Source organism: Dermacentor andersoni, chromosome 2 (genome assembly GCF_023375885.2).
Source record: "Dermacentor andersoni chromosome 2, qqDerAnde1_hic_scaffold, whole genome shotgun sequence".
Taxonomy (NCBI): Eukaryota; Metazoa; Arthropoda; class Arachnida; order Ixodida; family Ixodidae; genus Dermacentor; species Dermacentor andersoni.
Window position 1 is genome coordinate 45,109,717 of NC_092815.1, and position 23,767 is coordinate 45,133,483.

Here is a 23,767-nt window from a genome sequence, read left to right on the forward strand (position 1 = left end):
CTACAGAATGCCTCGATAAGGTGCTGCCATTATTTTTTTACTAATTTATTTCTCCGCGTTATAATCAAAATATCACATGTTATTGTACGTCCTATTATTAGCTCGTGTTTCATATACTCCGCTGGTTCAAGCGTTTCAATATACGAACCGACCATTACTGAATACGGCCGTTCAGCAGGCAAGACATTTACGAACCGTGTACAGCGTTAAAAAAATTGCGACGTGAACAACAACAAAAAGCGAAAAATGCCTTTTACGTGTAAGTGCACAGAACTAGGACGCGTAATCCTCTGTAGCCGATTTCTTTGGACAGTGGTCGATGTGCAAATATATGTTTTGCAGCCTCAATTATGCTAATGCTATAAAGAAACGCTAATCTGAAAACAGAACATTGCATTAGGGTAGTTTCGGAATTGTTCTTGCTTGAATTTTCGAACACTGTTTCTTTTAGCACGCCATCCACCTGCCTGCTGCTGACAAGTCTAAGATGACCCACTCCAATATAGATCCTGTAGATCTGATTCGGCGAAATGCGTGGAATCCCAGAATCACAGTCTTACGCACTAAAGGACGAAACGGCGAAAAACTGCGCCGCAGTTTGAGGCAGATTTCGGGGAACGATTTCGAGTCTCAGATTTGCTGCTAAGTGCGCACGTTCTTGGCACTGGCCGGCGTTTATTCTGCACTTACATGCTCACTGAGGCTATAGATATGATCGCCATAATGATCGCAATCACATGAAAATTCCTCATTACGGCCCACCTTTATGATGTCCACCAACATTGTTTTTAGAAACTGCTAAAAATGTTTGATGAACCACTCTTTGGAAGCATTCACAGCAGCGTTTCTTTATTTACTTTTATTCTTTATGAATCTGCCTTGAGGTGTTGTTTGAGCCCAAACCATTAATACTTCGTTGAAAGCAACGCGGTCAGCATGATTTTTTTTTCTCTACTGTTATTGTCGGCCTATAAGTATGTAAGCGTCCTTTCCTGAATTTTATATATAATATTGTAACTCCACGGTTGTGAAGATCAGGAGGTAGCAGAGCCGTGCCATGTGTACACCCAACACCTCGACCATAAGCTGCTACAGATAAGGCGCGTTTAATTACACATGGTCTAATGAGAATGATTCTCCAAAAAGGCAGTCACTGGGTTCTGCGTTCAACGCCAAAGATCCGTCGTCGTCTTCATCTCGCCACAGCCATGGCATTACAACATCATTTTGTTATATTTCATATACAATATTTTAATTATATGTTAATACCAGTCGCAGCAGTATCGTCATTTTATTAAAATTCTGCACAATAGATAGCTAAAGTTTGATATGGCGAAAAATAGTTTCTCAACTATAGTGGTCGCTTGCGGTTAACTTATCGCGACAAATATACTATGTAAATGGGCGACAGATATACTAGCTTTAACGTGTTACATTCCCGCGTCCATGCACTGCGGTTGCTAATTAACTCATTTTTCCCTTTCCTGTCGTTTAGGGATGCGCTATATTATCATTGCTTCCATGACAATTCACATGGGCGATTAGGTAAGAGTGATTGCATTTCCTACACCTGAAGACGAAGAAGGTTTGTTGCTTACATAGCCAAACATATGATGCCACAAACTTTCCAGCATAATTGCCTAATGCTTCCACTAAAGATCTGCTGGAGACAAGCTACACGCTTTTGTCGATTGATTGATTGATTGATTGATTGATTGATTGCTCTGAGAGAGAGAGAGAGAGAGAGAGAGAGAGAGGGGGGGGGGAGGGAGGAAAGGCAGAGAGGCTAATCAGACGCACGTTCGGTTTGCTACCCTTCACTAGGGGAAAAGGGTATATAGAGGTGAAAAGAGAGAGAGGGAAGAGTGCGCGCACAGTTTCGCGCACCGAGTGTAGACACGGTTGCCCAACACCCGCCGGCTAGAGGTTCTGCAACAGCGCTTTCGTTGATTTTTGTGCCGTCGACGTGCACGCCCATGGTTCAAGGAACTTCTTTTCCGAAAATGGTCTAGATTAATTTATATTGACACCCCAATGAAAACACATGCACTTGAGAAAAGCCACATTGGAGATTGTGTTCTCACTATATAGAATGTGCTCGGAACGGCAAAGAAACGAGTCAGTGACCTCGTGCTCAGAAAGCATCAGAAATGCTACAGCCATTCAACCACGGCGGCGACTTGTCAGACTGCAGTACGTGTGCTAACACTGTGGTTAAACGCGTTAAATCTTCCAGCGAGAAATGGTTATCGTGCATTCATTTCAAAACGGGCCTTAAACGCAGTTGTTCGAGCATAAGTACACACGGAGTGAATGGCGACGCATCCGGAAAAGAGAGAGGAAACGAGATATGAATCTTCGAGCAGCTTTCTGGAAATGCACAAAAATCACGTTTCCTTTTTTCAGTCCCCGCCGTTTACTTTTAAACGCCGTCAGAAACAGTGTTTTGTCCCGCGCGCAGCCGAGCGCGATGGAGCTTGCTGTGTTTTGGCCATGTAGAATGAAAAAGAAAGAGAAAACGCTTTCCTCTGTTTAAGCTTGATTGTGGCGGAACAAAGACGCCGCGGCGGCATTATCTGGCTGCTTTCGGAACAAAGGCCTTTCTAGACGCGGTCACGCCAGCCTCTCGTTTTACTGCGGGCTTGGTCACACTTGGCGATTAACTAGAGGACAAAGCTACCTTCGGTGTAGTGGTCGATGCCTTTATCGCCCCAGCGACATTCTCCCTCTGTCGCGTCAGTGGCTCAGCTTGCATGTCAACAACAAATGAAAAGTTGCAATTTCGGCCGAAGCGCAAAGTAGTGACAGCGATAGCTAGTACGCAGTAATGCTCACACTTCTTTCTCTACGGAATGCCATTTTTGGGAAAAACACAGTCATATAAGGACTAGCTAAATTATTTATTTATTTTTATCGCCGTCTTCCTCCTACTGCCAATAATTTAACACAGAAGCTATACCCACAGTGGTGTGTTGTCGTCGTTGTTGCATTAATCATTTGTTCTTCCAATATAGCCACCTCAGTCGTATTTGTTTATTTATTCATTTATTTATTTACCGAAGAAAACAGTACGAGCGGCCTTATTACGGCCCGATATCCGGGAGAAGTCTTACACAGTACGCAGGAAATAAAAACAAAGAGGAGAATCGAGCATGAAAATAACTAGCAATGTGATAAAGCAAACAATGCGCGCTGTAACAGAAATCACAAGTACTTAAGCAGTGTCATCAAGGGTTTCAGCAGCGAAGCGCAGCCTAGTTACTAGTTTAGTGCAGTCGCCGTATCATATTGAGAGATTCGCACACAACCCTTAGAAGATATAAGGGACGTAAAGACTTTCACACAAACTTATAACTGCATAGGAATGCGTAGCAACGAATTGCCACTTAAATAACATGAAAGTGGCACGCAGAGAAAGTCTCAATGGCACTGACGACGGCGCGCCTCTACTTATCAGGGCACGACTGCGGCCCAAGCATTTTCCTCGCCGATAACAGGGAACCGTCAAGAATATTCAAACGGTCACGAAAGCATCGTTATCATACCCGACCGTTGCTTTCGGCACCCCAGCCGCGTGGATGAGTACTTATTTATTTTATTTATTCCATACATACTGCCAATCCCAACGGGGATTTTAGCAGGAAGGGCATGCATTGTAAGATTTGAAGTCGGGCTTGTAGGACGATCGGAGGAACTTGGGGCGACAGGACTAGGCGAGCAGGATTTATTTACAGTATTTACATTTTAAACAAGAGATACATCGACAGTCTAGCGTGGCTCCCAAATGGAGCACGCAAGACGAACATACAGCAAACGAGCACACAGCACACCAGTACATTCACGAGCACAGAGCACGACGACGAGCACTCCTAGCAGCCGACAAACAGCCGTTTTTAAATACTTCGTGTTCCCTAGATCCCTAGCTGAGGCAAAACGTTCGACGGCATCGTAAACAAGCCGCCTCTCTGCGGGACGGTTTACACACACACGTACGCACAGTTTTCACTGCCGATTAGCAGCGTCAAACATCAACGCAGTCAGCCCGCCGCTTGCCCATTATCTTGAGTCTTGAAAGGCGCGTCGGTTCCCCGAGCTGACCAGGCAGTGTGGCCACCGGTTGTCCCTTGTCCGGCGCCTCTAAATTCCAGAGCGGACCTCGCACAGTGGCCTCCGCCGCTGTCCATTGTCTGGCGTCTTCAAAGGCCCGTGAAAAGGTACCGCAAGGCATCTCCTTGCAGGAAATCCCCCTGCTTCGGTCGAACCATGAAGGCGTTGCCGATTTCACTGACAATAGCTGATCCGCCAATCGCGTTTAGTCATAGCGGCGCCGACGGGTTGTTTACACGCCACCTCGGGATCCCTACGAAACGAGTCACCGTGGCGGGTGTTGAAGGCTTCCATGGTATCTTCGGGGAAGTTCGCCACGCTCGCAGCTGCAGCTGGCTGCGAAAACTTGCATGTTGCCACCTCGGCAGGTCACTCCTAACAGCATATAATATGCATATTACACAAGTGTAAAATGGGTGAACATGTCATAATAAAAGGGTTTTGTTGCGTGTACAATTATTCAACAAGCACTTATGGTACAACATGTATAATGAATGAAGCGTTTATACAGCAGTTACAAAATGCGCGCCATAATTAAGAAAAATAGGTCGTAAATCCTGTACGAATAGGTCGTACAGGATTTAAGCAGCTTCTTTATAAAAAAAAACGGTAAAGTTCGAACTTTATAAAATAGTTTATATTTGGGAAAGACGTAGGTAGTTTCTAAGTATAATGACAGGAAATTATCTTGGTTATTGCAAGCAGATATATATGTAGGCAGGCTATTCCAGTCCCTTATTGCCTGTAGAAAAATGGAAAACTTAAAGCAGCTTTTAACCAGTATTCCTGAAGAAATTGGGGGTGTTTTTAGGACGTGAGGGTCTAGTTTCTGAGTTAGATAGGTATTTGGTGCTGTCAATACGAGGCACATTGTTAAAAAGTTGAGACATCATCTTCTGGCGTGCGAGTTGGCACGGTTACGGAGGGTCCGTATTCCAGCTACCATTAGTTCACGAATGCCTACTCAACACTAATTAGAATGACTGATAGTCCTACGTGTGATGTTTGGGGATGCGAGGAGAACATTGACCACTTATTGCGCCATTGTCCTCAATTTCAAACACAAGGACAATCTTTGTGCAACGCATTCAGGAAATTCGATTATCGTCCTCTGAGTGAAGAGACATAACTAGAGCAACGTCCCTACCGATCGTCGGCTCACAAGGCAGTGAAGGCAATTTTGTGCTTTCTCAGAACGTCTGGTTTGCGAGAGTGGTTTTAACACAAGTACTGTCCGTACACGTATCTACACCTTCTCTCTCCCTTCTCTCTCTTCCCCCTCTCCCTTCCCCAGCGTAGGGTAGCCAACCAGACCCTTGACTGGCTAAACTCCCTGCCTTCTTATATTCCTCTCTCTCTCTCTCTCCATTAGTTCGGAGGGGGAGTCAGATATGCGCTATTTGTTAAAAATAAACCTTGCTTCTTTTCTTTGCACGCTCTCTAGTTTATTAATTAAGTTATTTGTGGATGGCAACCAAATGACCTTAGCGTACTCGAGCACTAGCCTAACAAATGTGTTATAGGCAAGAAGCTTTGTCAGGTGCGGTGCTGAATGGAGGCGCCTTTTCAGGAAGAATAGCCGTTTTATTGCAGATAACGTTACATGCTTTACGTGTGCCTCCCACATCAAGTCATGGGATATTAGTCCAAGATACTTGTGTTCTTTAACTGTAGCTAGTTGGGTGTTGTCGAGTGTGTAAGAAAAGTCTGGTATGGTGTGTTTCTTATTATTCAAATTTACTTATATTTAATGTCATTTGTCACTCCATGTACCATTCTCATACTGATTTTAAATCGTTTTCGAGGGTTAGGTGGTCACTGAGACAGTTAATTTCTTTATATACTATGCAATCGTCTGCAAAAAGCCTAATGTTAATCTTAATATATGCGGGTAGATCATTAATAAACATAAGAAATAAAATTGGAGCCAAGACACTACTCTGAAGCTCACCTCATGTAACTTGGCTTATTTCAGATTTTTGGTACTGAATTTGGACAAACTATGTACGGTTTGTTAGGTAAGCACTGATCCAGTCACTAATTGGTCCTTTGCCGAATATTGATTCAATTTTTATAGCTAGTTTTTATGGGATACCCAATTAGATGCTTTGGAGAAGTCAAGTAGAATTAGATCTATCTGTTTTTGGTTTTCAGTGGCTTGTGACACTTCGTGCATTAATTCGGTTAATTGAGTTACTGTAGAAAGACCTTTGCGGAAGCCATGCTAGAATGCTGATAGAAAGTGTTTTTCTTCGACGTAGGTAGTAATGTGTTTAAGGATGATGTGCTCAAGCAACTTACATATTGTGCCAGTTAGTGAAATAGGACGGAAATTAGAAAGGTACAGTTTTGTTACCTTCTTCTTGAATTGGGATTACTTTAGCCATTTTCCATTCGCTTGGGAGGGAACATGTTGTTAATGATTTGTTAAATATTACAAATAAATATTTGGCCATCCATTCAGCATACTAATTCGCTTGCTATGTCTGCAGGTCCAGCTTTCTTCTTGCAGTCTATTTTTAACAATAAATTAAGGATTCCTGCCTCGTTTAGGGAAATGGTATCTATTCTATCCGAACTATGTGATTGAACATGGAATGGGATCATGTCGTCAGTGGTGAAAATAGATTTTAAAGAGCTGTTCATTAAGTTTCCTCTTTCTTTACTTTCTTCTCTAGGCCTAATATTGTCATTTTGGCTTGTAGACGTAAGATAATTCCAAAATTCTTGTGGTGAATTTTTAAGGAAGTTAACGTATTAGAGAGAATGATATTGCGGCCTTTATTTTTTATTTCAAAGAAGTGATTGCGGAAGTAAGGAATAGGCGAATGTGGAAGTTAGGTTTCCTTTTTAACAATTTCCTGAGTCGCTTTACTTTGCGTTCGGCCTGTATAATTACGCGGTTTATCCAAGGTTCGTGTTATTGTGTTTGTTTTATTTCAGTAGGGATGTAACTTCGGATACAAAAGAATACGATGTTTCTAAATCTCTGCCAGAGCAATTCAGTGTCTGAACAAGGTTAGTTAGCGAGCTGCTCAAAAGAACAAAATTCACACGAAAGGTGGGCGACAACGCTAGAATCGTCGGTATGTTGAAAATCAGAGTAAGTAACAAGTGATTTAGAAGGTGCTATGCAGCCATGAACTGGGATCGAACATATGACTACGTTATGGTCTGATATACCGTCTAGTAGCTCAACATCGACGTTATCTGGAGAAAAATGATCGGTAAAGAACACTAGGTCAAGTATGTTCGCGGAACTACCGCGTACACGGGTAGGTTGTTTTACAATTTGATAAAGATTTAGAGTTAACATAATATCAACGATTATGTCAGACGAGGCGGAGTGATGTTGGATCGTATACCAGTTGATATCTGCGATATTAAAATCACCTACCAGTATTAGTCTGTTTCCAATGGCGTAATGACACAGGTACGTGTGCAAGGATGTTAAAATGTCGATGTTATTTGATGAAGGACTTCGATATACGCAGCCGACAACGACATGGCAGGAAGAAAAATTTAATTTGCAGAAGACAGCTAGCTTAAACCCCTTCTACGTCAGGAATTACAGCTTGAGCCCCTTCAATGTCAGGAAGTAGCGTGAATTAAATGTTTTTATTTATTAGGATAGCTGCACCTCCTCCTCGCGTTTTCCTATCTTTACGTAAGATTCCGTAGTTTGGTGGCGCAATCTCAAAGTCCTTAACGTCACTCTTTAACCATGTTTCTGTTAGGGCGATGAAGTCTGGTTCAAAGCTGAGTATAAAAGATCCTTGCCAGTTTAGTTTTTGTTGAATGCTGCGAGCATTTATGTTAGCAAATTTTATTTCATGTGTAAAGGATTGTTGCTTGGACGCAAGGATCGCGTTTCTGCTTCGGTGTTTTTTTTTGGGGGGGTCGGGGGGGTGGGGGGGGGGGGGAACTGTGGAAAGCCGGCAGAATGTAGTTTGATTCCTCATCTCAGGCGAATAAAGCATTGTTAGTTTTTAGTTTGTCGTATACCAGAGAAACTTTGTCCCCGGATGCTCTTCCTACTTTGGCTGCGTTCCACAGATTCCGTTTTATTTCGCGAACCCGAGGCGAAAAGTCTTCTCCGATAACGAAGGATGATCCCTTAAGCTTGGAGCAATTTTTGAGTATTTTATTTCTGTCGCAGAAATCTGGGAGTTTCAATATCACAGGCCGCGCCTTTTTGTGACCGCTTTACCCAATCTATGAATTCACTCTATGGCTACCGGCTCAAGCTTAAGTACATGAACCGCCGTGGTTGCTCAGTGGCTATGGTGTTGGGCTCCTGTGCACGAGGTCGCGGCATCGAATCCTGGCCGCGGCGGCCGCATTTAGATGGGGGCGAAATGCGAAAACACCTGTGTACTTAGATTTAGGTGCACGTTAAAGAACCCCAGGTGGTCGAAATTTCCGGAGTCCTCCACTACAGCGTGCCTCATAATCAGAAAGTGGTTTTGGCACGTTAAACCGCATAATTTAATTTTTTAAGTACATTACGTATTATTTTTTCCTTGAATTCAATGTCAAGATCTTTTTTTTATTTTCCCCGTCGTCCTCTGTAAATCCGTAGACGATTAGGTTAGATCATCTAGATTGGTTGTCCAACTCATCTAACTTTTGTTCCATGACTGTAAAGGACTCTTGCAATTTACCGAAAATGCTCATACGAGAGGCAACTTTTTTTTATCAAGGCCTGTCATTTGGTCCAGTTTAGTTTCGATGGAAGCGAGTCGAGCATTTTTTTATTTCTTTGACGTCGTCCGCGAGTTGCTGCACTTGCTTAGAAAGATGGCATAGGTCCGGCCCCAGGTTAGTTTCTACATCCCCACAAAGTAATAACAACTTAGAGAGGTAAAGCAACACTTCACAGGCCATTTCACTCAGTAGCCATGGGCACGGCAGCGGGACCAAGCAGGGGTTATTCGAGCGGGATACATGTACAGTAGCGTTTGCTTACTTGTACGATGTAGACAAACTGATTAGTATGCTGCATGTCAGCACAGCTGCCGTGATCTATGGTCCGTGGACAATGTTGCCTCACAATGTCCATTATTCCACGCTCCTTTATTTTTTTTTTTCAAAGTGGATAAAGTCTATCTTATAAGCGCTACAAACGCTTGTGGTGGGCATTCAATCTTTGTTTATGTCCTCGTTTATTTCGCACCATTGCCAGTGTTAATATACACAGTGTAGTAAACGTACATGCGTATGCGCGCATCAATGAATATCCGCTTGCGTGTCAAAAAAGGATGTTGTCTATCCTGGCTGCGTTAAGCTTGGTAAGTCTGGATTACTTGTTGCAAATCTTACTTCGCTATTATTTTTTCTATGAAAAATTATCATTGATTTTATTTTACACAATTCCTTGCACTGTACATCAATCTTTCTATTATGACGTTTTCTTTATTATTTTGTTCTTCTTAGAATGTTTGTATTTCGTATCAATACTGTGTAAAAAAAACCCACTCCTGCCTGAGCCACATGCTGGCCTCCAGTACTCTGTAAATAAAAAAAAAAACGTACTAAGTACTCTGTAAATAAGAAAAAAAAATAAGTACTAACTAGCTGAAGTCTCAGAACAATTACAAAAGTGTTGAAAGACGCAGACATGGAACACATTAACAATTCTGACCTTGGCAGATCTCGTTCGCACGTGGCATCCGGCGTCTCGAAGCGTCGTCGACGTTCACAAATACAGGAACACGCCCGAACGCTCCTGTACATATTTCTCGACTCTTAAATGCGCCCTTGGCGATCGATCCTGATCAATTGGAGTTTTTATTTATCACTTCTAAGCCGCAGGGAAGGACCCAGCCAGTTTAACAGTGCCAAGGCAACGCCCCATGATTACCTAGTGAGAAAGCGCTGCATCAACGGCCAAAAGCTGAACAGACGGAGTTAGGTAGCACCGTCACATGACACGTCAAGCAGAGGGCCAGATCTTTCAATGCACTGTGTGTACCGCACGAGTTAACTATCAATGGCTTGTTGGATTAGCAGCAAGGCTAAAATTTCTGATATGACCTTGCCAAGCGTAGCGATGAGTGGAGCCAGCACGGTCATCAGCGTCATTTCTTAAGCGAAGCTTGTATTGCCTCACTCGTGTCGGCGTCGGTGCTGCAGTAGGAAAAAATTCAAGCCGCGCGAAAATAAAAATTGTTTGTCGGGCTGCAGATTCAAACCATCCGGGTTGCGAGACCACCACGCTAACCGAATCAGCCATTATCGTTTTTTTTTTTCCTTCTTTCGTGGTATTTATTACAGTAGCATTCAGCCCGACGTTCACCAGCTGTGCATAGTCAAAGAATGAAGGGCACAATGACGGTCACACACAGAAAAGGCAGCGTTCATACAGTGGATGAAGGCGTTGGTTTCCCATTAGATGGGTGGTAAGGATAGGCATCTCGCCGAAATGAGGTACCAGTCCGGTTGTATATCGAGTCCATCATAAACATGTTTTAGGTGTAGTGTCATCTAGAGGAAATGGATAGCTGCTGCCGACCTCTGGTGATAATGCACCTTTCGATATGTTTTTTTTTTCTCTCGTGGGAATGCACAGTTTGTGGAAAACGCGAATGATAGACCAAAACCGTGAAACGGTTGTATCTACAAGGGTACCTTTCATTCAGCCACTGTCGGTTCATCATATGATGAAACATGCGACATCGCCACGCTAGCTGATTCAGGCACTGCTGGTTCATCATACGCGCCCTTTAAAGCGGGGTTCTATATGCATGAAGAAGTAGACACAGTGCAAGGCGCGAGCCAATCCCAGGCGTCCCTTCCTGCAGAGGAGAGAAAGGGTGCGATCTCGTGATCGCTCGCCCGCTGTTTGCCGCCAGTTCAGGCCCGGCAGTCAGATGGGGGAGGCCGCGTTTGGTTCGTTCTCCCGAAGAACAGGCTGCGTTGAAGGAACGGCAGCGAGAGCGGGCCGCGCGTCATGCGTTCGGCGAAAGAAGATGCGGCGTTTTATGAACGCCGCCGGGAAGTCGATCGAGAAAGCGCTCGTCGTCGACGTGCCGACCTCGCCGTGAGGGAGCGCGAATTCGAGGTTTTTATTTATCACTTCTAAGCCGCCGGGAAGGACCCAGCTAGTTTAGCAGTGCCAAGGCAACGCCCCATGATTACCTAGTGAGAAAACGCTGCATCAACGGCCAAAAGCTGAACAGGCCGAGTTAGGTAGCGACACGGTGGTGGTGTCACAACGAAGAGCCGCGGATCCCGAGCTTCTATTTCACCCCTGTTCCCGGTAGGGGAGGGGTTATCATTTGCTTCTATAGGCTGGTGCCCCCTAACACTTACGTACATTTGCAGACTACTACCTATAAACGGTGATGTTGCAAGTCTATGGGCTGTTACGCGACTATCTTTACCACCACCGTGAACGTTTCAAGACTTCACAAAAAAAAAAGAAGAGAAAGAAAAAACAGCTACCAGGTTCATTGAGAAAAATACTATTAACATTTGTTGTTTGGGATTTGTAACTTGAACAGGCCACATCTCTAGCCGTGTTGGTCGCTGTAGTGATCATTTGGATAATTACTTTCCAGTCCTACTCTATCATCACGTTACTTGTAACAATTACAAAAGTATAACAAACATGTGGCGAAATAGTACTTGTTGCACTGGTACTAAAGTACCATCTGTGCGCGTCTACATGTTGCAACTTGCTTTTACAGCGGACAATGCTGGTGGCCACGTGGTTGCAGTTGGAAAATACGCACAAGTTTCGACGTGCACGACCTCCTCTGGGACGGTGCTTAACATGCATCATCATTTGTTCTCAGAAATAAAACATCTCTCATACGTTGTCATTCTCGTGAAGGTCGCTTCCATACATCATCCGGTATACCTATTGCAGCACAAGCTATACCAATGCATCGCGACCGCGAAACGCCGTTAGGGCAGCTGTTTTGCTTGTTACATCAGTACAGCCAATAACAGCACTTCATTTGTCGAGGGACAGGCTCGACAAACGAATAGTTACCTTTGACTGAATGATAACATGTCGCTATTGTAACGAAACAAATCAATCAATATTTTACAAAGTTGCAGAGCCACCGCATCAAGAAAAAAAAACGAACAGGGACGCCAAGGAAAAGATTTCGCAATGTGGCTGCTGTCAGCACTCATGTCAATGTTGCCCAAAGCCTAGAAAAGCACAGAAATGAGACTCAGAGACCTTGTGGTTCTCGCAGATACCACAATGATGCAATAAGAGTGACGTCATTTAGTTCTGCAGTCTAAGAGAGGAAGTCATAATTCAGGCATTCCCAGCTAAAACCTTTTGACATTTAGCTCACTGACATCCAAGACAACAAATACCTGTCTTGGATTGCGTTGGCTGTGGGGTCGCGCTGGTGAGCTCGACGTCATGAGCTTGATCTCGGCCGCGGCGGCTGCATCTAACGTCAACGAAACCCAGGTGGTCAAAATTAATCCGGAGCCCCTTCATCGCCCCCCCCCCCCCTTTACGGTGTGCCTCATAATTAAATTTTGTTATTGGCACACAAATCCCCTGAATTTGAATACAAATTAGGCAAAGATCGTCCACCGTGCTGAAGGTCACGTTGTTAAAACGACTGCTGCAAGTGACTTGTGCGCCAAGAGACAGAAAATAAACGAGAACGGGAGACTAGACGAGTTGGTAAAAAGAAAGGAGCATGGTTTGGTGACGTCGGTTTCTTCGAATGACGAGACAAGGGAAACATAGGAGGAAACATACGTCGCGTCGACGACGCCACGTATTCGAGAAGCGAAACGGTGCCACGGCACAGCGGTGATGTAAATCACGGCTGCCGCTACTTTAGTCACCGCCACCGTAGTCGCTGCTGCATCTTATCGATCTACGGAACAATCTTAACAATCTTAATGGAAAGCGGCAGGAAAACAAGTGACGACGACGAGCACCAGAAACAGCGGGACAACATTTATTCTCCGACAACATATGGTTGCACGTCACGTCGTAAATCGCGACTGGTACCTTAGCCACTGCGCGCGCGGACATGGCTGGCACAAATAGGTATAGCAGAAGAGAGCCCAAGTCATTCGTAGAGCTCCCTACAGGAATGAGTCTAAAAGCGGCTCAGCGTACTTTGCATTGCAAGACCGACTTCCATTCTCCTATCACTGGACAAAGCACCCCACACATTTGTCACTGCTGCGGCAGACGGCGGACGCCACAAGAGTTAATTTATAAGGCCTACATATTTGCCCAAATGGTGTCCACAGAAAACTGGTACTGACAGCGAAAACGAAACACGGTGGGCAGGGCTAGAGGTCTAGGGCTTGCACTAAAGAGGATTGCCTTAAGTTTACATAGTTCTTACAGCGACAGCAGTTAAAAGGTGGAGACAGGGTTTGCTCTGTCCGCCCTTTCGGTTAAGCTGACGATGAATTAGACAGCTGTCGTCACACCACCACGTTCCTCATTCCACCCCCTATCGTATACCTTGAGCTGCAAACACATGACGCGCCAGCGAAGTTGTTTAAATAGCGCGACCTTTTTATCGACGAGACAGTGCCAATGAGGGCACATCTGTTCTGCGTAATCAAACCATAAATCACGATAAAATACCTTCATATAAACCATTTTATTGAGGGCGCCATCAATTTGCGACCTTAGCGCCGTCTATCCATGTTGGTATGTGGCATCGCGCCTTAGGGTGCACGGCGAACGTGCTGCTGACGACGAGTGGCAAGTGGCGAGTCAACAAGTTGCTTGGATTAGGAAACTTCTTAACGTGTCGTGGCTAAGCTTTAAGCTTCGATATAGACGTAATATCGAAAGGCCACAGACCTAGAATCGCTCCCGCAGCTTTGCCCACAATCGAAATACGAGGCGAGTCAAGTGTGAACATTGCCGATACATAACCTATACATCTAACGTGTTATTATTGTATGTCTAGCCTTGAACTCTATTAAGGTATCACTCAGCAAGAAAACAATTAGAGGTGTCTTCATGCATAATGCGCAGTACCGCACCAGCATACATCCCAATCCAGGTAACTGTGAAGCTACGAGGAAACACATTTTGCTAGCTTTCGGGCTTCTAAAATTTTTGCGGTACGACTTTCTAAACATTGTTTATCTGGCACCCCGGCATCAAGCTTTAGAAAATAAAAAAATTGTAAAATAACTCGAGAAGAAAGGGCTGTTAACGTGGATAAAATGAGCTTATGTCACTGGCCGCGAATATGCCATGGTCAAGCAGACGCACACGACGCGTTGAAAGATTATGCGCACTCTTAGGTCTCGAATGGTGCCTGTGCGTGCAAGAACACCTCGCCTACTCGAGAGAGCTGGAAAACGAACAACTACTCTTTGCAACAGCAACCTTATTTTCTGCAGTAACGCAGCGCGCGACGAGCGGTGCTGACAGCTTGCCGGCGAGATTCAGAAGCACGGAAGAGCCCGTGTGAACTACAGGGCAGGCCGGCATACGGTAGGCATGCTTTATTTAGAGAAAGGAAAAGAACACACCATCTTTTGTTTTAGTCAGCCCGTACTGTTTTCATAATACGTCCTCGGTCAACTTCCGCCAGAGCGTTGGTTGCCAAGCATGTTAATCTTAGAACACGTTTGAACAGAATAAGTTTAATATGCCTGCACAAAGAAATACGCACCTTTCGTTCGTGCTCCAGTTCGATCATGGGTTCCGATATTCGAGCTCGTTGCTGAGCGCTCCCTGGGGAACAAAAATTTCCGAACATACACGCGATGGCATCAAGTCCTTTCTGTTCATGCTGGCAATACAAAGCGGATCATTCTATGCTATCGCAGCGGTGGTGTCCGCGAAGTCCCCGTGACTGAAGATGCACTTCACGCTTGCTTACGAAAGTTATTTTTGCAGCCGAATACAGCAGCGTGGTCGCCCGTAGACCTTGAGTCATCTGACATCGCAGCCAGCACAGACAGAACTTGTTAAAATCACAGTGACTCCCAATTAAACGGCTCCCTTTCCAAGCTACCGCTCGGGTGGAAATGGAATCCGCACATGCCAGTGCGAGGAGGAGAGCGGTGCGGCGCGTTGTTTCGAGGGTACGTCCCACCATCGCCGATAAAGCGTTCTACACACTAGTTCCCAAATCTTCTGAATTCTCGGCATATATATAATAGTCGTTTATCCTAACTTTGTATAATTTTTTTTAACTCAACCGGCACCGAGTCGAGCCGGCCGGAATCACTCTCTCACTAAGTCGCTCCTTCAATAAATCGGCCCATTATTAAATCATTGAATGAGTCAAATGAGTCGACGAGTTCACACCTCCAGTGTTCGATACAACGATCGTTTGCACTCCCGCACTATTTAATTTACCAAGCGACACCGAAGCCAAATATACAGCCGAGAAACCGAGAATAAGAATTACCGTCAGCCAGAGCCGCGCACAGTTGATCAATCGGCGATAATGAGCCCCGTATGTCCACTGCTCAACTGGGCGCGGAAGTTCGGCGACCGCCAATAAACGAAGGAAAAAGGTGGAGCGCTAACCCGCCCGGCGACCTCTCTCATATTGCGCAGCGTCACGCTCGACTGCGGGGCAAGCGCTGGCAATACGATTAACGCGGGAATATCTCTGGTGGGGTAGCCTTCTAATAATCCGAGGCAATTAATCGGAGTACGTTCGTGCGTATACGAACCGAGGGCAAAAAGCCGGGTGAGCTGTGGCCGAATCGTTCCCGCCCATTCAGTAAGAGGTCGTCATGTATTCGGGTGCTTGTATGACCTAATGCAAATCGTTTCCGCACCGCGTTGCCATCACACCTCGGTTCATGAATTTTGTCTCATGAATTCGCTTTAATTTGTCTGGAGGACAATGGAAAAAAACTCATATGCGCACATCTGAAAGCGTGTTTATGTTGGAGCTCACGTCCGCGTTAACGTAACCTATAGCCTGCTGCCCCGTGCTGCCTCAGTTTTCACTATGTCGGGTACCGCACAGTCGTGCAAGACAACTGCGGCCAGGAACCACAAAGTGTGTCTGCGTGGTTAAGACGAACTAAATGTTAGGCCAGTTGGTCTCGCATAGCTGATTATCGGAATTAACTTACAACTGTTCAACAGCAGGAATAGTATTTCATATACAACCATCTTGTCCCACATGAGCACAAAAAGTGAACAGTACTATCACAGGATGACACACGTACGATATGTAAACCAAAGACGGGCCCACAAGAATTCGTATCCTGAGGTGGGTAGAGCAATTTAAGGCTCGCGTATGCAACATTATCTGTTCTTTTTGATGAAATAAGTTTCTGGTACAAGTCTCGAAGAGGTGTTACCGCTCTTGCTTAGCTTAGGAACATGCGCGAAAAGCAAGCAAGAAAGGGGACAGGGGGTCCTATTTGATAGCCCCTATTGCTGCATGTAGTTGCAAGGGTCGTTTTTCGAGGACACGTATTCGGGGCTAGAGCGGTAATACCTCTTCAAGACTGACGCGAGCCGTCAGTGGCACTACGCACCTTAGAATTTGAATTCTTGTGCACCCATCTTTGATGTACATGCAGGCGTCATCCTGCGATAGCGTTGTATACTTTTTTTTTTCTTGCGCGCATGCGTGACACGACGTTTACATCTAAAATACTCTCCCTGCTATTAAACAGCTGTAAGCAGTGATGCGTCTTCGTCTCCTCTCCCAGTGTGTGCCTCTTTGGTTGGCCTAATTGCCCTCATCAGCCCTGTGGGAACGTTTCGCACACCCTGGCCAGGCGGTGTGCATCAGTGGGGCACAAGTGCGTTAAAAAGTTGACCGGTTCTCTCATTCGTGCAAGGAGTACCGGACGGACTATGCACAGAAAGGCAAGCAAAGTACTGACCATCCCTGCATCGACGATGACGCCCAGATAAGATTACTTGTATGCTTGTGCCCGTGCTTGTTTGCCTTCCTGACGTTTGATGCCTTCCTTTGCGTTCTTCGTTCCCGTCTATCTATGGTGGCCGTGCCTCGTTCCGCGAGCAGTGCTTGGCGGCCCGTGGCCGGGCGGAAATAGCACCTCACTGGCTGCAAATCGGGCGAAAGGAGAGCTCGTGCACAGTGGTCATCGCGCGTGCTGGCAGCGAGTGCGCTGCAGCACCAGTCGTGCCGCCAGCAAGACTGATCACGCACCCGAGAAATAAGGTGCTCCTAATTAGCTCCTGTACATTCCACACTAGGGAGCCGCACGGGAGGAGCGAGGGCGAGATTCATTAGTTTGCTGGAGTATCTCGCTGCCCTAGGCCTTGCGCTGTTCTCTATGTAGCGGCCACTGCTAGCGTTGGGGGATGCGATGGCCAGCGATAGGGGATGAAGTGAAAGTACAGTGCAGTACGCAAAGACGAGTCGGCGCATGTTTTACCTGCATGCTGAATGCAGGCAGGAACGGCATGCTGTATATAACTACACCCCGGAGGTGGTCGATGTCCGTCCGTCTACGCGTCGCCTCGACACGAGTTCGTCTCCAGTTTGTCGCGAATGCTCTGTAGCTCTCAATCCAGTGTAGGTATCTTGGAAAAAAAATTGTAGGGAAATTGAGCGCTGAAACGACTCTATTGTTAACGACGAGTTTCATCGACTTGTATTAATTAGTTGGTTCACAGTGAAGTTGTAAACGTTACAGAATTCCCGTCTGCTGTCGATACATGGCCGTCTACGGAGGGAGTATCGTTATAGAAAACGGCTGTAACTCTTGTTTTATCAAAACTATCCCGAAACAAGTTATACTACAGTTAGCCGCTAAGTGACTCTAAAAGTACACCGAGCTTCATCTACTTTTCGAAATTACGTAGTTCACAATGAAGTTGTAAATATTGCGCAATTTCCGTCTGCCATGCAGCGGTACTTGGACACGTCACTACTTCATAAAATAATAAGAATAAATCGCTCCATAGTCACAAGATGTATTCGTTGTCTGTGTACTTCAATAATAATAATTATAGTAATAATAATAATAATAATAGTAATAATAATACATATATGTGCATAATGTGTCGATTGTAGTAAAACACACCACAGGTTCGCTACTCGTCCTTCTTCATGGAGTGGGAGGGCTGATGAATTTTTCATGTGCACATACTTAAGGAAAGTGAAACAGGGGGAGGTGGGGGGGGGGAGGCAGAATGAATCCGCGTCGGAAAAATGGCCCAGCGGAACGGCTAGCTTAATAGACACTTTTCCGCGTACTCTGCACTTAACTTTTCGGACACGTGGCGTCAGAAATTAATGGCAAGCGGCAGGAGCGTGCGCAAAAGTATAGCGCGACAAGCTCCTGCCAGAACTGCCCGACCGAGATTTTCGTATATTTCTTGATGAGTTACCCAACGCAAAAAAAAAATCATAAAATAAAATAGAAATGCATGACTAAGCTGCGTACGGTTCCGCGTTTTGAGCTGTGTGTCTCTGTCGGTGGAACAGCTTGCAGTATCTGCGTTACCTTAGCTGCCGACTGAGGTGAAACAATATGCTTTTGAGCAGAGTGAACATGTCTTTGACAAAACATTGATAGATTCTGCATGAGCGGCATCCACAACCGAGCCTGCATTATTCTAGCAAAGAAAGGAAGCTTGCCCAACAATGTCGGCACCAGAAACCGAATTGGGCATCTCTCGAATGTGAGATCCGCGAACGAGTCCATCAGTCCACGCATGCTGTCGGGGCCAGTTCTCAATGTCCTGAAGCGGAAGAAGCGGAAGGTGTAAGGTGACGGATACCTTGCCGTAGAGCTTGCCGTAGAGCTAACAACAGGCGAGACCAATGCCGATAGTTATGGCAGAAATGGGACGAGGCTCTCTCGTTAGGCGTAAGAAACGAAAGGAATGGCGATGCCTTTTGTTCACTCCTAACTTGACTGCCTTTCAGTCTTTCCGCGTGCCACGTGGGGTACGTTGCACGCAGTCACCTATCCATAACGACGATTTGTTTTCGACACGCATACGTCAGTGCGAGAATTCGGGTTTGTGCGTCAGCCTACGCATAAGTGTGCGCGGGATATGCGTCATTTAGAGAGTACCTAATTACGCTCGTATGAAAATAGCGGACAGGCAAACACAAATGCGGCTCAGTGGAGTGTGCTTTTTTTTTCTCGCTATTCGTTTCTTTTCTTTGGACGCAGGGAGAACTGTCGGTGCATACGTTTATCGCAACATGATCCGCATCTATTTTAGTTCAATAAGCAGAGAAACAAATGATATGTGCAGACCGTTTCAACTTCTAAACTTGACCACTTGCAGAAAGGAGAATTTCTTAGACCTGCTACGCAGTGCAGCCTCTACATGCTGTCATGTTGTCACTTTCAGCGTATCGTTGCGTAATAGATTGACTTTGTTGCCACGTTTTTATTTCTTTTTCTCGTGTGCGGCTTTCTTTCGCAGACTTGAATGACTTATGTTTAACTGTGGAGACAATGGTGTGTTACATCAAGCATATAAATTATTATGCCAGCAGCCATTGGGGAACTGTTCCATGCACAAAAGGACTGGGATTTTGTTTTACTGGCATCACGATCGATGTGCAAATCTCTCGATCGCAAAGCGAACAGGGTAGGACATGACCAAATGATAAGGCAATTCTAACGCTTCTCAAAGTAGTCTATACATTTTCTTGTATAAAAAAGCAAAGGAATCTGAAGTATGCGCTCACGAAGTGCTTGAATACATAAGAGGCATCGCCCAGTGAACATTGAAGGGGCTGTGAAAGGAAGTATTTTTTTTTTTTTCCTAAACGAGGTGGACACGCAGAAGCGTAAAGTCGTTTTTCACGCAGTAAATAACCATTAATAGCCCAGTCGCTTTTTCTATTTGGAGATCTACTCCGTTTGTCTTTGCCTGTTATGGTTTTAGAGCGCGCATTAGTTTTGAACGAAATTCGGAAGCAGCAGCTTGGGAAAATGATTTGCTTTCGGTTTTCTTTTTCTCTTTCTGCGATTTTAGCGACGAGTATCATCCGCCGCCAAAGCGCTGGTTGTTGCACGAGACCCGTCGAAAACAATTTTCGAATCTGCGAAATGACCCGGAAGTTTAAGAATGACGCATATACTTAATCATGCCAAAGAGGAAGTGGCATCGTTCGCTGTCATTGTTGATAACGAAGCATTTTTTCTCCCGTGTCATATAATGTTCAGCGCCGTTGAGCTTCTTCTGTCCCTGCGAAGACAGACTGCTGATTTATTTAAAGCGCAACTGTAAAGGCTGTAGCCAGACTGATATTCGTATGCGCTAAAAAACTGCGGTAATTGAATGAAACTTTTTTGTTTAGTCTCCTCCGAGAAGAATAGAACAATGCAAGCGATGATAACCTAACTACATTGTCTGTGCTTTGACTGGAGATGCAAGAAGAAAAAAAAACGTCACTTTGGAGCAAGAAAAAGTGCGAGAAAACAATCTCCGTACACAATTGTTTGCCCTAAACCCATTCATGAAAATATTAAGCACATCATGGCTTTGTAAAGGTAAAGCACAAGAAAATTGGGGGGGGGGGGGGGGGAGGGGAGGCGAGGGAGGCTTCTATTTTCTTATTTAGCGTATATAGTGGCGCGTGGGGCTACCTAAGTCGAGCATCACAATACGCTTAATAGGGCTAAGCAATACATGCATACCTTTCACAAGCAACAGCCCATTAGCGGTGCATCTGTAGGCAAGGAAACATTGTCTCTCGCCAACCGCGCATCGAAGTCCGAGGGCGTATTACGGAACTGTACGTGGTCCCCCGTCATCCCCATGTTTACATTAGGATGACGGGGGACCACGTACAGACAGGAGACGACGACGAAGTGTGTTGTGTGGAACGCTGCTTTTCTGTCTCTGCGAATTTCAAGCTACTTTATGGGAGACGCCGCTCCCTTAACTACGACGATGGACGTGGAGTCACCTGGAGGGGTGCTGTGTCCTTCCACGTCAACAGCGGCCCCTCCGAGAAAGCGGTCTAGTCGCCCCAGGGACACCGACAGCGAGGACACTGTGATCTATTCAACGACCAGTGATGAAACCTCGGATGACAGCGACTTCGTGCCCGTAGCAAAGCGCAAAGCGAAGAGAAGACTCGTCAGGACATCTCCTTCCACAAGTAAGACAACTGTGGTCCCGAGGCTAAAATCATCGGACCACACAATTTTATTCGTGCCTGTGGCTGCCAGCGACAATCTAAACCGGCTCAACCACCAAGCTACATCTGTATCGCTCGAGGGGCTTGTTCCGGGTCAGATCAAAGATGTAAGGATCAACGCCCGAAAGAACATTCTCGCCATATATGTCGCAAACTGCAGCGCACTAGACGTTCTGAGCAACGTTAAGGTGCTGGATAGCGTCAACGTACGCTGCTACAAACAAGACGATCGTGACTCTACGGCCCGGGTGGTGTATGACGTCGACAATTCCATAAGCGATGCTGACCTGCATATAATCATTAAGCCAGCGACAGAGGGAATTGCCATATTGCAAGCCCGTCGCCTGGGGAATTCGCACTGTGTGAAGCTAACATTTAAAGGAGACAGCCTACCGTCACTTGTCAAGGTCGGGCACTTCCGACACGTAGTACGGCCTTTTGTTCCAAGGCCGCTTCAGTTCCGGAAGTGTCAAAAGATAGGGCACGTTTGTGCGGTTTGCACAAATGGTGCGGTGTGCTCACGATGCTCTGGGTCGCACAGCTCCGATGCATGTCGTGCAGAAAACCAAAAGTGCGCCATTTGTCAAGGCTCTCATGATGCATCTTCAAAGAATTGCCCACGTGTGAAAAATCAACTTAAAGTCTTGAGGCAAATGGTCAGAGATGGTTCGTCACACAGAGCGGCTGCCGCTAAAGTGCGACGTCGACGTTCACATCGCCGGAGATCTAGGGAACCCACTGCTGTTGCTAAGGATGCACCGCGTCCACTGACAGTCCGCAAACTTCCACAGACAACTAGCAATACTAGCAACGAGGTTCCTAAGCAGAAAGTCCCCAATAACATTGAATCATGCGAGGAGTGGCCGCCGTTGCTAAGGCTAGATCAACCAGCGGAGCAGCAAGATGAAGCACACTCGCCGAATTCACCTTCTGGCAGCAGCCCAGACGACGATAAACAAGTCGTCATCACGATACGGGCCCTTATGAACACGCTACGGGTACTACTGACTGCCATACACACTCCGGCGGCTCGAGGTGCACTTGAAATACTGAATGCTCTGAGTCTGGTACTATCCGGTCTTGAGAAGCACCATGGCTGCTCCTCAGCACTCCTTCCTTAAAGAAGTCAAGGAAGCGTTCATCTTCCAGTGGAATGCCAGAGGCCTTAAATCCCGCATTTCGGACTTTCGTCCTTTTGTTTTCAAGCACAAATTTCCAATTATTGTCATTTGCGAGCCAAACATCGAGAGCGCCATCCGCCTATCAGGATATGAAGCTTTCATGTCTGCCACCTGTACCGACCGTAGCAAAGTCATCGTCTACGTCAGATGTGACCTCACTTATCTTTTACACCAAGTGGCACCTAATGACGACAATCAGTACGTATGTCTGACTATGAAATGCAAGAACGTTTCACTCACGCTGGTAGGTGTCTACATTTCACCTTCGAGTCGATTTGACAAAGCAAGACTAAGTACAACTCTAACCGCGACACCTGGACCATGGATTCTTACAGGCGATTTCAATGCGCATCACCGGCTATGGGGAAGCTTGAAGATGGATTGTCGAGGAAAACATGTACTATCCTTCGCGTCGGACCATGAACTCTGCTGCCTAAATGATGGCAGTCCCACTTTTCTGCGGGGATTGACATACAGTAGCTGCCTGGACTTAACTTTTGTTTCAAGATGCCTCAGTGCCAGTGTGAAATGGTTTCCGGACAACGAAACACATAGCAGTGACCACGTTCCAACGTACGTTAATATCGATGGCATACGCAAGTTACACTCTACCACAGTTCTTCAACGCATCGACTGGCCTAAATACACGTTGCTCATGGAAAATAATTGCCAAAAGATCCAAATATATCCACCTGGCAACATCGAACAGCTCATTAACGACGCTGCTCGAGAAGCCACAAGAGTTTTTAGGCCTATTCCTAAATTTTCTGAATTCGAAGCAGAATTGGAACGGCTTCGAGCAATTCGCCGTCGCGCGGAACGAAGGTACAGGCGCACCAAGTCCATCTACGAGCTAAGGGAGGCGAGACGCATACAGAAGAAGATCCAACGTTGGATCAACTCCCTGCAGTCTCTAAGATGGAAGACTTTTTGGTGATTCCCTTGATCCACATAAACTTCTGTCACATATATGGAGAACCGTGGGCGGTCTTCGAACATCAGCACAACAACGCCACCCCTTCAAATGCCTGGCTCTCTGTCAGGGTCGCCGAGAGATCGACGTAGCGGAGGATTCCTGTTTAAGGGTTGCTGGTCTACCATCCTCGTTCCCCGTACATGACCCCCTTGACGTTCCAATTTCGCGGGATTCTCGTATGGACAATCATTTTTCCATCGAGGAGTTACAAGCGGCGTTGGCAGCGTGTAGACGTTCCTCATCACCTGGGCCTGACGGGGTGACTTACGCAGCTCTTGGAAACCTCGGTCAAACAGCCCGGCATGCTCTTCTAGAGGTGTACAACAATTCATGGCGTGAAGGAGTGGTTCCAGCTGCTTGGAAGTCCAGCCGCCTTGTGCCTCTGCTCAAACCAGGTAAATCACCCCTAGATGTGG

General features: G+C 45.9%; 1 long non-coding RNA gene across 1 annotated transcript in view; it reads left to right on the forward strand.

The window, feature by feature from the left end:
- Positions 1-11,870, forward strand: part of LOC129387725 (uncharacterized) — a 177,871-nt gene extending 166,001 nt beyond the window's left edge. Inside the window, exon 3 of the long non-coding RNA XR_008614912.2 lies at positions 11,799-11,870. This is a non-coding gene — a long non-coding RNA (uncharacterized lncRNA). The remainder of the gene's footprint in view (positions 1-11,798) is intronic.
- The last annotated feature ends 11,897 nt before the right edge of the window (positions 11,871-23,767 follow it).